Below are 12,791 nucleotides of genomic sequence, written 5' to 3'. Positions count from 1 at the left end.
ATTACCTAATGTTTGTCCTTCATTTTTGAAGAAGATCACAACATCAGGGAGGTGATTTGAACTTCCTAACTACCTAACTTGTGTCTAACTACCCTGAATTTATTTTGGATTTATACTCTTCATTTATATTTATACATGTATACATCTCCAATGGTGGAATACACATTTTTTTTTCTAAAGTAGAGATTGGCTCACTTCTTTTCCTTTGTATCCTCAGTGCCTAACACAGTTCCTCATAGACAGTAACGAGTTATTAAATATTTCCTGATTGACTGAGGAATTCATCACTCTGTTTTTTCAACTAAGTTTACATATGTTTTTTTTTTTCTGTCTCCTGAAACATCTACTGCAGGAAAAAAAATTAGGTCTAACCAACCCTGCTTAAGAGCTATTTATAGAATCATATGGTCTCTAAATTGGAAGGGACTTCAGGGGTCAACTAATCCAATGAAACCACTCCTAGTATCATCATTCTGAAATTGGTAAATGTAATATCTAATCTCTGAAATAAGGGGGCTGCATGATATGATCTGAAATGTCCCTTTCTAGTTTTAAAATTTTACAATCATTAGTCCATTCGTTGCAACCATATCTTATCAATACCACTATTGTAGTGGTGAATTGTCAACAATGTCATTTATAGATAGATAAATAGATATAAATATAGCTAGATATAAAAAAGAAAGTTTACCTCTAGAGATAGGTAGATGTAGTCTAGATCTATCTATATATCTATGTGCATATATATATATATATACATACACATGCATATTGTACACACATATCATACACATTATACATGTGTACACATAAACACGTGTGTGTGTCTTCATGTATGTATATGTATTTGAAAAATGCATATTAACATCTATATCACCATATGTACAAAAGAAATATTGCTAAGGAATATCATAGTTTTTGCTCAGGAGATTCCTTTCTAACTTAATTTGTTAAGCCACATTTAAATTACACAGACATTCTTAAGTCCTTTATTGTTTCTTTAAAAAAATAATCTAAGTTATCTGCCCTATAAACAAATCTGTATTTCTTTGATGAAATAATATAATTTAAAATTCCTTCAAGTTTGTTCTCTTTATTTTCATTGTTGACTGTTTGCAGTTGTTCAATTGTTTCAGTTGTGTCTGACTCTTTAGGACCCCATTTGGAATATACTTGGCAAAGATACTGGAACTGTTTGCCATTTCCTTCTCCAGCTCATTTTACAGATGAAGAAGCTAAAGCAAATAGGATTAAGTGACTTGCCCAGCCAGTAAATGTCTGAGGCCAGATTTGAATTTAGGAAGATGAGTCTTCCTGACTTCAGGCCAGATGCTCTATCCACTATATCACCTAGCTGCCCCTGCAGTTGAAGAATGGATCCTAGATTAGGGGCTTGGAAGTCAACTAGTCCAACTTCCTCATTTTGAGCAAATCCAAAAAGCTCAGATCTGGGTTAAGCCTATGTTATCCAAATATAATGGGATTCTCTAAGAGAAATGTTTGCTATAGGGCTACCTTTATGATTATATTCTCTAAGGTTCCCCAGGGGAAAGAAAAAAGCCTCTCAATTGGGACTGGATTTTTATGAAATCCAAACTCTTTTCCAGGCTAATGTTTATGTATGTCTATACCTACCTCATCTCTCAATTCCCTCTCCCTAGTACAAATCAGGATACACTTAACTTATTCCCTATCTAACTTGAAAAATTAGATTGATCCCCTTTTGCACATTAAAAGGCCCATAAGCAGTTGCTGTGTCGAATTAGTGCTGGTAGATTTCTCCAACTTGGAACATGTTAAAATGCACAGTTGGGTTAGAAGAATCAATTAGGGCCAGACAGGGTGTGTGGAAGTTAAACAATTTGCCTATCGTAGGATTCCACACCATGAAAAAGGGGTCCGCATGTGTTTACATTTCAGTTCAGATTTAAAATCACTCATGTGTATCAGTGGTATAATTCAATCCATGATTGGAGCAGAAACTACCCACAGAGAGTGAGAGATTCTTGTAGGGAATAAACAGAAAAAAAGCTTGTAGTTATAATTTTGTGATTTGTAATTAAGCAGTTTACCTCCTTCTCCTTTTCTCTAAGGCTAGGTCAACAATGGCATAAAGTTAGGGGGAGAAGTAGCACTTATCAAATGAATTTATATAGTATTAACCAAGAAGAATCATTTAAGCTGTGCATTCTTTCCAAATTCATCAGGAATCCATATTGTCATTGTTGGAAAGGACCTTGGATAGCACCTTGTTTAAACTTATTTTGGTACATTTTATCAACTGTAAAATGGGTATAATAATAGCACCTAACTCTCAGAGTTGATTTGAGGATAAAATAAATATACTTTAAATAACTTTACAAAACTTATAGTATTTAAATCATACTTAATAGTATATAAACTTATAGTGTTATTAACATTATCATCATTAATATCATAATATGTCAAATGAAGGATTGAAAATGAGTTAGCAAATGACTTACTTCAGGCCAAGCAGAAGGCAGCAGAATTGGGTCTCTAAGCTAGGGCTCCTGACTGTGAATCCAATGCCTTTTCTATTGTATACTTCCATTTACAACCCTCCAGCATTCTTCAGAATCTATAATATCCTCTTTATCCTTTAACAGAAATACAATTAGGATACAGAGGATGATAGAGATGAGGATGGAGGAGATAGCCCATAAATTTTATCATTAAATAAAGAGGATAAGAGAAGGTAGGGATATAGGTCAATTCCTTTCATATTATAACAGATCCAAGCAAGTTGGTCTTTATCCATACCTGCCAAAGTGCCAAAAATTTTGCCAATGGTGATTCTTTCATTTTCAGTTTATGCACTGACTCCTTTTTAGATAATAATGCTCATGAGAATAGACCCATTAAACTTTCAAATTCTTGAAGTAAATTAATTTGATGTATCCTTTTTAAGGGGAAGTATGGAAGCAACAAATTCAAGTCATAGGTCTGTGAGAGTAAAGGTAGGTAATATGAGGAAAAAAAAATGGAGCAGCATGAAGGCCATGGGACTACTGAGACAAGTAGTAGGCATATCATGAAGGTACAGGGAATAGAAATGAAGTAGATTGGGTAAAGGGGTGACCAAGACAAAAATGTTATTCAGTTTTCTTACTGCTTCAAAGAGAGGCACTGTAGCAATGAGATTCAGAGGAGAAAGCACCAGCTAAGAACATAACCTGTACTCTTACTTGAGATAGATTTTTTTACTAAGTATATGACCTTGGATAAATCTCAAACCTCTGTAAGGATCTGTTTTTTCATATGATAAATTGGGGATAATATTCTCTGTCAAATTAGCAGACAAGTTTGATAGAAAGATCCTGAGCAAAACCATCACTGAAGACATATGTGGCCAAGAAAGGAGATTGACCAGTAATATAGAAAACAAATAATGTTTTTAATATAAAATCTTTCCTTATTTCCCAACTATCAATGGTTTCCTCTCCCTCAAATTACTCTTGCTAGCAGGGAGTGAATCACTTTTTTGTTGTTATATCCCCAGTGACTATCATTATACTTGATTTTTTAAAAATACTAATTAATTGCTGAAAAGGAATGCAGTTAGATATTCAAATGGTGTATTAGGAAAAAATATCTAAAAATAAATAATAGGAAGATCTATAAAAGATCTGCGAAAAATAGGAAGTTCCATGGAAACTTTATGGAAAGAAATGAATGAGTCACACAATATTTTAAGGCATGGTTTGACTGTTATCTTTAAGAGAGAGTGAATCCACATTACTGAGATCCCAAGTCTACTGGAGTATTTTTCAAAAATAATATGTTATAGGCATTGAATTGCTATTGTTTATTATTATATGAAAAAACATTGTCCTTTGGATAGGCATAGTCTGAAATTTCAGAATTCTATATGCAGTATCTGATATAATATGGTTACTCCATATCAGATTACAGAATAAGTCATTTAGTTCAACTCACTCATTTTATAGATTAAGAAAGCAAAAAGGTGAAATGCCTTGTTCAAAGTCACACAGAACATTGGAAGAGCCAATATTGAAACAGTTCAGTGCTCTTTTTTCTTCCCTAGTCTGCTTTCATCTGTATAGCCTATTAAATTTTCCAAATCATATTTATATACTAAATTCAAAATTATGTGGACAGGAGAAAAATGGATGAAAAAGAAAAAAACTTCAAAGCCTTTTGTTCTGGGTTCACCAGTCAAGTTACCATTAGTTTGTCATTAGGCCAAACATAAGGACAGGGACTCTATTTTTTGAATTACAAACCTTGTGTTTCCCAACAGGTCACAAAACTTAAGACTTGTGTGTTGATTGTGATAGAGACTATCACAATTCTGATTTTGGAAGTTTTCTTACACCACAAAATTGGGGGGCGGGGGTATGTTACAATGGAAATTGTCAAATAGAGAATGAAAGAGTCTGGGTTCAAATTCTTGCTCTGTGTGACTTGGGGCAAGTTACATTACCTCTGTGAGCCTTGGTTCTGCATTGTTGAGTGAAGCCAGTCTTTAAGATCTCGATTGACTGTTATTCTATGATCCTTTTCTAATTGCTGCAAACATGCTTTCATCATCCTTAAAATACCCTCACTTCTTCCTACTATCCATGATAACTAGCATCCCATATGTATCTTGTCCTTGAGGCTAAATTCCCAGAAAATACCATCTACAATAGGTGCCTCCACTTTTCTTCTCATTCTCTTCTTAGTTCCTTATGATCTGGCTTCTCTCCAAAATTATCAATGATTTCTTAATTGCCAAATTTGATAGTATTTCCTCAATTCACATTCTCCTTGAAATTTCTGCAGCCTTTTCTATAATTGATCACCAATTTCCTCCTTGATACCCTCTTTTCTCTGTTTTCGAGAGAGCACATTCTCCTCCTTCTACCTATCAAACTTCTCTTTCTCAGTCTCTTTTGTTGGGTCCTCACTGAGGTTATGTGGGTTTCCCACAAAGTTCTGTCCTAGGTCCTCTTCTCTTTTTCATCTATACTATTTTACTTGATCTCATTAACTCCCCAGTTTTTTACCATATCTATGTTTATGATTCTCAAATCTACCATTTCTGCCACAATCACTCTTCTTACTTATAATCTTAGAGCTCTACCTTTAAGTCATCTTGAAATAGATGTCCAGTAGACATTTTAAACTCAGTATATCCAAAATGGAATTCATTTTTCTTCCTAGATCCTATTACTGCAGTAACAATAAATTTTCCCAGTTTCCCAAGCTCAAAACCTAAGTGGCATCTTCAAATCCTCACTAACTCTCACCCCTCATATCTAACCTATTGCCCAGGCCTGTCCATTTCATTCTTGTAGCATCTCTTCCCCTCATTTTATTTTACATATCTAAATATGGAAGTATCTTAAAGTCAGAATCCATTTTCTCCATTGAGATTTTTTTTTCTAGGCATACTTATCTCTCCTTGTCTTACCATGGCTTATAACATCAATAAAGTTTCTTTTTATTTATTTATTTTAATATTTATTCTCATTTTGTACAAATAATGTTTTTATATATTAGTAAAATATTCTTGTTTAAGAGTAAACAAAATACCCCCTCCCCCCATAAATATAGACTTGCTTGAGTGATAAAGGGGAGAGAAAAAAATTAAAATTAAAAAAAAAATAATAGTTTCTGACACTGCCACCAGTGTAGTTTAGGACCTCATTACCTTACCCCTAGATTATTATAACATCCTTCTGGTAGGTCTGCCTACCTCAAAGTTCTCCTCACACCAATCTAGAATCGATTTTGTCACTAACTGATTTTTTTCCCCAGGTCAATAAATTCCAGTAAATTCCAATAAAGTTCATCTTACTTTGACTTGCATCCTCTTCACTCTAGTGACACTGGCTTTCATAATGTTACAGAAACAAGACATTACCTCCCTTACCTCTAGGCATTTTCTCTGACTGTCCCCAAACCAGGAATGGTCTCCTCCTTATCTTTGACTACTGACTTCCTTGGCTTCAAGTCCAAGATAAAATCTCATCTTCTACAGGAAACTTACCTAACCTTTATTTTTATTTTTAGTCCCTTCTCACTGTTAATGATTTCCTATTTATTTTGTTGCCTTGCTGTCTCCCCTATTAGACTGTGAACCTTCTGAGAGTAGATGTTTTTGCTTCTCTTTTTGCATCCCTAGCATTTAGTATTGAAATACCTTACCAGGGATTATTGTTATTTAGTATTTGGTTATATCTGAATTTTTGTGATTCCATGAACACATCAATACTGTCCAGGGGATTTTTTGGAAAAGACTCAGGAGTGGTTTGCCATTTCCCACTCTACTGAACAAAAGCAAGCAGAAGTTAAATAATTTGCCCATAGTCATACAATCAGTTAAGCGTTTGAGCTGAAATTTAAATTCAGATCTTTCTGACTCTAGGTCTACCACTCTATTCCTTGAGTCATCTACTGCCTTATAGTAAGCATTTAATGAATGTTTATTGATTGAATATCTATCAATTGAACAAACATTTGATCTTGTGATAGAAATAGAAGACATTCCTCTTTTTTTTTTCTTTTAAAAAGGGCTTCTGCAGTTGTTACTCTTGGGCTGATCTCACTTCTGATAAGCAATAGAAACTGAAACTTATTCCATATCCAATCCAAGCTAGTTTAGCTCTGGATTTCCTAGTAACTCTGCCTCTTCTGGGAGGTCACCATGTTAAGGCTGAACGCCATGAAGACATCCAATTAAGATTTCCTAAGACAGTTCCAGATTCCTAAACTCACCAAAGGTTCTTCATGAGAAATTACTAACCTAAGTGTCACAGTAACTGGGATTATAGGCATGAGTCACTATACTTTACTACTTCACCATTAGAATGTGTAAAACTTAATAGCAATAACAGAAAATATGCCTTTTATTCTACCTGAGATGTCTACAAACATTTTTTGTGTTATGTATTGCTTTTCCCAGCAATCTTATGAAGAATCTCAATCAGTTTTTTAGAATAATGCTTTCAAATCATGAAGGAAATATTCAATAAATTTATATATAAAGTAAAATAAAGATAAAGATACATTTTTCCATCATAAAAGTTCACAATAGAGTCCCTAAAATCTAGCACATCTGTGGATGCCCAGGTTATGAAATCCTGCATTAGAACAACTGACATGAATTAGGGGGAGTAGAGTTTCAAATATTATAATTTTCCAAAAAAGTATCCTTATGTCTTGGTCCTTGTGATTTAAATATGGGGGTGCCTTGAAATGGGTCTTAAGCCAAAAGAACATGGTTTCCCTGTCGTATATACCAAAGCTAAATCACACCCTCACACTCACAGCCCACACCCTCATGCACAGATTTATTTCCCAATATGATAGCAGAAGCATAATAATAAAAAAAAGCTTCCTCCTCAGTAAGGAAGAGCCTTTATTAAAGAGGAAGGAAAACCACACAGAGCATGCCTTAGGGTGACCCTTAGCTTATGGTCTCTCTTCCCCTTTGGGGGCATTTTTTTCTTTTTCTAGGGGGAATTGAATGCAAGGATGAACATCTTGACTGATTCCAATTGCCTTGACTGTGCAGAGGAAGAGAATCAATTTCTAAGTTAACTGGGTCCCAAACCATATACAGCTGTATAGATTAAATTCACCACCCTGAAATAAATTCTACAATGATTAGGAAACCTGTGCAGACTGCAGAGCACAAAGACTTTCCTCACCCTGAAACTAAGTTTTCTTCTAGGGATAGGATCAGAATCCTGCAGAAATGATTTGTTAGGTCATATCACAGTGTTATGGAATTTAGAAGGAGCTTTAGTGACCGTATAATCTAGCAGTTCTCAAAATTTTGGATCTAAGACCCCTTTATAGTATGTAAGACTCTTTTAAAGTATTTAAAAATGACTCCCATCCTCAAGATCTCTTGTTTATATATGATATGTCAACTCATATTTGCCATATTAGAAATTAAGAAATCTGAATATTGTTGGGAAAATAATTTTTAACTTCAGAGATGCCTAGGGGTCACTGGACTACATTAAAAGAGTCACTTATATAATTCAATACCCTTACTATATAGAGAGACTGAGACTTGGGGGTAGGGGAGATGAAGGTCAGAGAAGGAGAATGATTTATTCAAGTTTAAATCTGGATAAATTGAGAATTCAGCCCCAGTTGAGATTTCTGCTGTTTTTCCCAAAGTTTTTTCTTGAACTAAATGTACCAGATAGTCTTCAAACTCAAGGTGAGGAAGCATGCATAAATTTCAAAATTTAAGTCAGATAAGTGGCTCAAGGCCTGATTTCAACTGGAACACAATGGCACTGTTGATGGAGTTGTAGATTGCTCTGATCATTCTAGAGAGCAATTTGGAATTATGCTCAAAGAGCTATAAAACCATACATACCCTCCAATGCAGCAACACTAGTTCTGTTTTACCAAAGAGATCATAAAAAAGGAAAAGGTTCTGTATGTACAAAAACATTTATAGCAGCTCTTTTAAGTAGTGGCAAGAAATTGAAAAATAAGAGGAAGTCCATCAATTGAGGAATGGCTAAACAAGTTGTGGTACATGAATATGCTGGAATATTATCATTCTATAGGAAGTAATGAAGAGGCAGATATCAGAAAAATCTGGAAAGTCTTTCAAGAGCTGATGCTGAGTGAAGTGAGTAGAACTAGGGGAATGTTGGACCTAGTAGTAGCTGTACAATGATTAAACTATGATAAACTTATCTTTTCTCAGCAATACAGTGTGATCCAAGACAATTCCAAAACACTTGTGATGGAAAATGCCATCCATAATCAGAGAATGAATTATGGAGTCTGAATGCAGATAAAAACATATTATTTTCCTTTTTCTTGTTTTTTTTTTTGTTTTTTTCTTTCTCATAAGGTTTTCTTATTCTGTTTCTTCTTTCACAACATGACTAAGTTGGAGAGATGTTCAACATGATTGTATATGTATAACCTAAATCAGATTGCTGCCTATCTTAAAGGGGGCAGGGAAAGGAGGGAGAGATAAATATTCAGAACTCAAAATTTTAGGAAAAAGGAATGTTGAAAACTTAACTATATTTGTAAATGGAAAAATGAAATATTATTGAGCAGAGGAAAAAAAACTTGATTTCAGTTCTTCTTGTCTTTTCCATTAATTCTTTCCAAAGAGTAACAATGAATGACACAACTTTTTAAAAGTATTCATAGTCTTTTTAGTGGAAGAAATATATAATAACCTTATTGAATTACCTTATCTGTTGAAATGGATAATGGAATAAGCATGTTCCCAAAAGGCCTTGATTGAGAGAAGATCTATTGCCAAATCTATTTTATACAATTCCACAGGTAGTTTTGAAAAGAATAAAACTTTGGCATTTAAAGTTCTAAGAGGGAAATGAACATTTTGGCTAGAAGAGTCAAAAGGAAAGATAAAGTTTGAGTTGTAGTATAAACATTCAAATATATAGTAAAGCTTTTAAAGGATAATTTAAAATAAGAAATCATTTTGGCTGGTCAGGTCATTCCAACAATCTTTATCCCCAGGGGACCATCTAGCTGCTATCACCTCAACCAAATATAGTGAGCTTGAGAAATGTGTATTCTCTTTGGTAGTTATTACCTGACAAAATATATTTAATTACCTGCTTAATATTTAAGAAATCATCACACAGAGGATACTCAATATATACTTCTAAAATGAATTAATAAAGTGAAACGATACAGTCCTACTTCTCAGAAAATTGTCATTAAAGTGTGACATATTTGTTGATTCAGTGTTGTGTTTGTCCTTCATTTTCAAAGAGAACCAATGACATATTGAGGGTTAGATATCTAGGGGATGGAATGGCTATCTATGGGGAAGGATATAGGCAGAGAGAAAAGGGATGTTTTAGTTTTTAAAAAAGACATGCAATCTATAAGCACAGTTATTTGCTTTTGAAAACTAGCCAATTTTAGCTAAATCCTGACATTTATTTAGCTCTTACATCTAGAGGGAAAATGCTTATTCTTGCTTTAGATAGATACAAAGTTGATATTAAACTACTATATTACTAAACTGGGGCATTTTAGTGAAATGCTAATCATAGTCTTCTGTCTTAACAACGACTTCTAGTCTATATGTTTTCAAGTTTGTGATCTGATTGATTTTTGCTCTGTGAAAAACACCATGCCAAGAAACCAGAAGGAAATGGCCCTGAAGTCACTGGTCAGCTGGACACTACAATTTTTCAAAATCATAGCATTCAAGGAATAAATGTAATTTTTCAAACTTTGTGCCATTTCTGATTACTTGGAAGAGTCACATGCTTTGACTATATCCATTTCAGCTTTTTGTTTCTTCATGACATTTTTATTCCAGATGGGTCCTAACTTATAGATCATCTCATCGAACAAAACAATGGTAATGAAAATAGTTAATACAGTACTCTAAGATTTACAAGTAATCTTATAAAGATTTCTCATTTTATCCTTGCAATAACCCTGGAAGATAGGTACTATTTCTCCATTTTTCAGATGAGGAGAATAAAATATATAGATGTTAAATGACTTGCTCAGTGTCACACAGCCTAGCTAGAAAGTGGCTGAGGCTAGATTTGAATTTAAGCTCTCATGATTCAAAAACTCAACACTGCAACCACTGTGCCACCCAATCTGATTAATTTCTAGGTGGCTTACTTTTGAGATAGCCCAGAACTGCTTGCCCACAATAGAAGCTAATCATAGTCTTCAAAGACTTATAGAATGGTCAAGCTGATTTAGTTTAATAATTTCATTTTACAGATGAGAAAACTGAGTCCCACAGGAGCTGAAAGTGGTCAACCAAGCTGACATGAATGATTGACAACCAGAGAATTAGTAGCAAAGCTTGCATGGGAACCTTGTCCAATGCTATTTTCACAACACGAGACTCCGAATCACAGGTCAGATACTGGCAATTAATAAAGTCAGATGAGGAGGAGAGTGTACCAGATGGGCTGCTTCTGTAACTTCAGAGTTTAGACTAAGATTATGAAGAGACATGGTCCATGGACTGATGCACTGCTCTTCTTATCCCTGAGGAGGGCACAAGAGCACTCAACAGGGAGGGAGAAAGGGAATAAAAATTTATGATGTTCCTACAATGAGACGGGCATTATACTAGGTGCTTTAAGATATTATCATCTTTGAATCTCATGGGAAAGGGGATACTATTGTTTCATAGTGCTATTTCTTTACAATTTTACCACTGAGGAAACTGAGGTAATAAGTTAAATAACTGGTCCAGGGTCACAAAGTTAGTAAGTGTTTGAGAATTTGAAGTCAGGTCTTTTTGACCCTTAGCCCAGTGCTCTACTATGGTACCTAGCAGGCAGCATTTTATCTTTAGTTGTTTTTTTAGTCTTCAAAGTCATATTTACAAGAATATTTTAAACTACCCAAGACATTCAAACTAAGCCAACCTTCTATATACTGAGTGTTATGCTAATTCCTGGGACATACAAATTTCTATCCAACAAATTGATTGTATTTTAAATAGAGAGGTAGACATAGAGCAAGGAAGATCTGGTTTCAAGTTCTCCCCCTGACATGGATTGACTGCATGACTATTGGCAAGTCACACAAACTCCTGGGCATTTAGTTCTCTAAATAGAAGTCAATCTGAATGGTAGAGGGAGGTTTTCTTTTTCCTGGTAGTCTCTTGTGCCAAAAAAAACACATGTCTAATAAAAAAAAAAGTGGTGCTGTGCTCTAAGCTGTGGTACCGTGCCCTTAGCACCAGAGATGCTATTCCAAAAAGAGTTGTGACATTGTTCTTTGAGCTTCAAGTCTAGAAAGAGCAGAAGAGTATATGTCTCTACCAAAGTCCTATACAAGGAAGGCTTCATCATGGCTAAAAGATGAATTTGGGTCCCTGAAGTCTAAAACAAATAATCTTCTTTATGGATGACAGTGGAACTACCCCCATTTGACTCTAAGATTATAAAGTACCAATGTGACATATGAAAAAGCAGAAATGGCCAAAAAAATAGACAGCCAAGATAGATGCATCAGATCAATTATATGCATATAGACATAAATCCATTCTAGAGGCAATGCAATGACCATGGAAATCAATACTCATAATACCTGAAAGATAGGAAGAGATAGAAAAATTTGAACAGGACACTAAGAAGAAATCAATAAATAATGACTAACATACAAAATCTATCAGACAGAAATCTATACATGAGTCATTAAAAAACAAAATTTTACAATTACCTATAGAATTAAACTTGGATACACAAAGACCTAAGTTTAAATCCTACCTCAGACACTTATGATTCTATTTGTATATCAGCGACTGTAGGTAAGTGATTTATCCTATAAGTACTTTTATTTCTTCATGGATTGGACTCATGATTCTATGGTATATGCAATAGAAATGTTATATGTAATAATAATTATAATAAGGATGATAATAATAGCCTTTGTTATTATTTTTAAATGAAGGAACTTCAGAAATAATCTTGTCCAAAGGATACATAGTTTAAAAATATACATATAAACTATACATAGATTTAAAATAATCCCCTTAACAACATCCCAGGCAATTTATCATCCAGCCTCTTCTTGAAGTTCTTTTATCTGTTCTCATGAGTATTATTAAACACAGCTTCATATAATGGAAAGGGTGCCTGGCCTAGACTATACCTGCCATTATGCTATTGAAACAGCTTGAACACAGCCTAGTGATTAAAAGGCAAATTTTGTTCAAGCTTTCTGAATTATGCATAATGACAGTGTGGATCCTAATTCAGGCAGTGTAGATACAGCCTTGGTAACAAATAGAATGTGGGAGCAGTCAAGACCAA

The 12,791-nt window shown here is 34.3% G+C and overlaps 1 protein-coding gene and 1 long non-coding RNA gene across 2 annotated transcripts in view; one reads left to right on the top strand and one right to left on the bottom strand.

The window, feature by feature from the left end:
• Positions 1 to 12,791, bottom strand: part of OPCML (opioid binding protein/cell adhesion molecule like) — a 732,434-nt gene that overhangs the window by 605,216 nt on the left and 114,427 nt on the right. The gene's annotated exons all lie outside the window — the stretch shown is intronic.
• The window catches only part of LOC141487740 (uncharacterized), an 87,598-nt gene that overhangs the window by 60,909 nt on the left and 13,898 nt on the right, over positions 1 to 12,791 (top strand). The window contains exon 2 of the long non-coding RNA XR_012468501.1: positions 10,741 to 10,880. This is a non-coding gene — a long non-coding RNA (uncharacterized LOC141487740). The remainder of the gene's footprint in view (positions 1 to 10,740; positions 10,881 to 12,791) is intronic.

Source organism: Macrotis lagotis, chromosome 1 (genome assembly GCF_037893015.1).
Source record: "Macrotis lagotis isolate mMagLag1 chromosome 1, bilby.v1.9.chrom.fasta, whole genome shotgun sequence".
NCBI classification, from domain to species: Eukaryota; Metazoa; Chordata; class Mammalia; order Peramelemorphia; family Peramelidae; genus Macrotis; species Macrotis lagotis.
The sequence above is the reverse complement of the archived record's forward strand: the minus strand, read 5'-3'. Positions and strand labels throughout refer to the sequence as shown.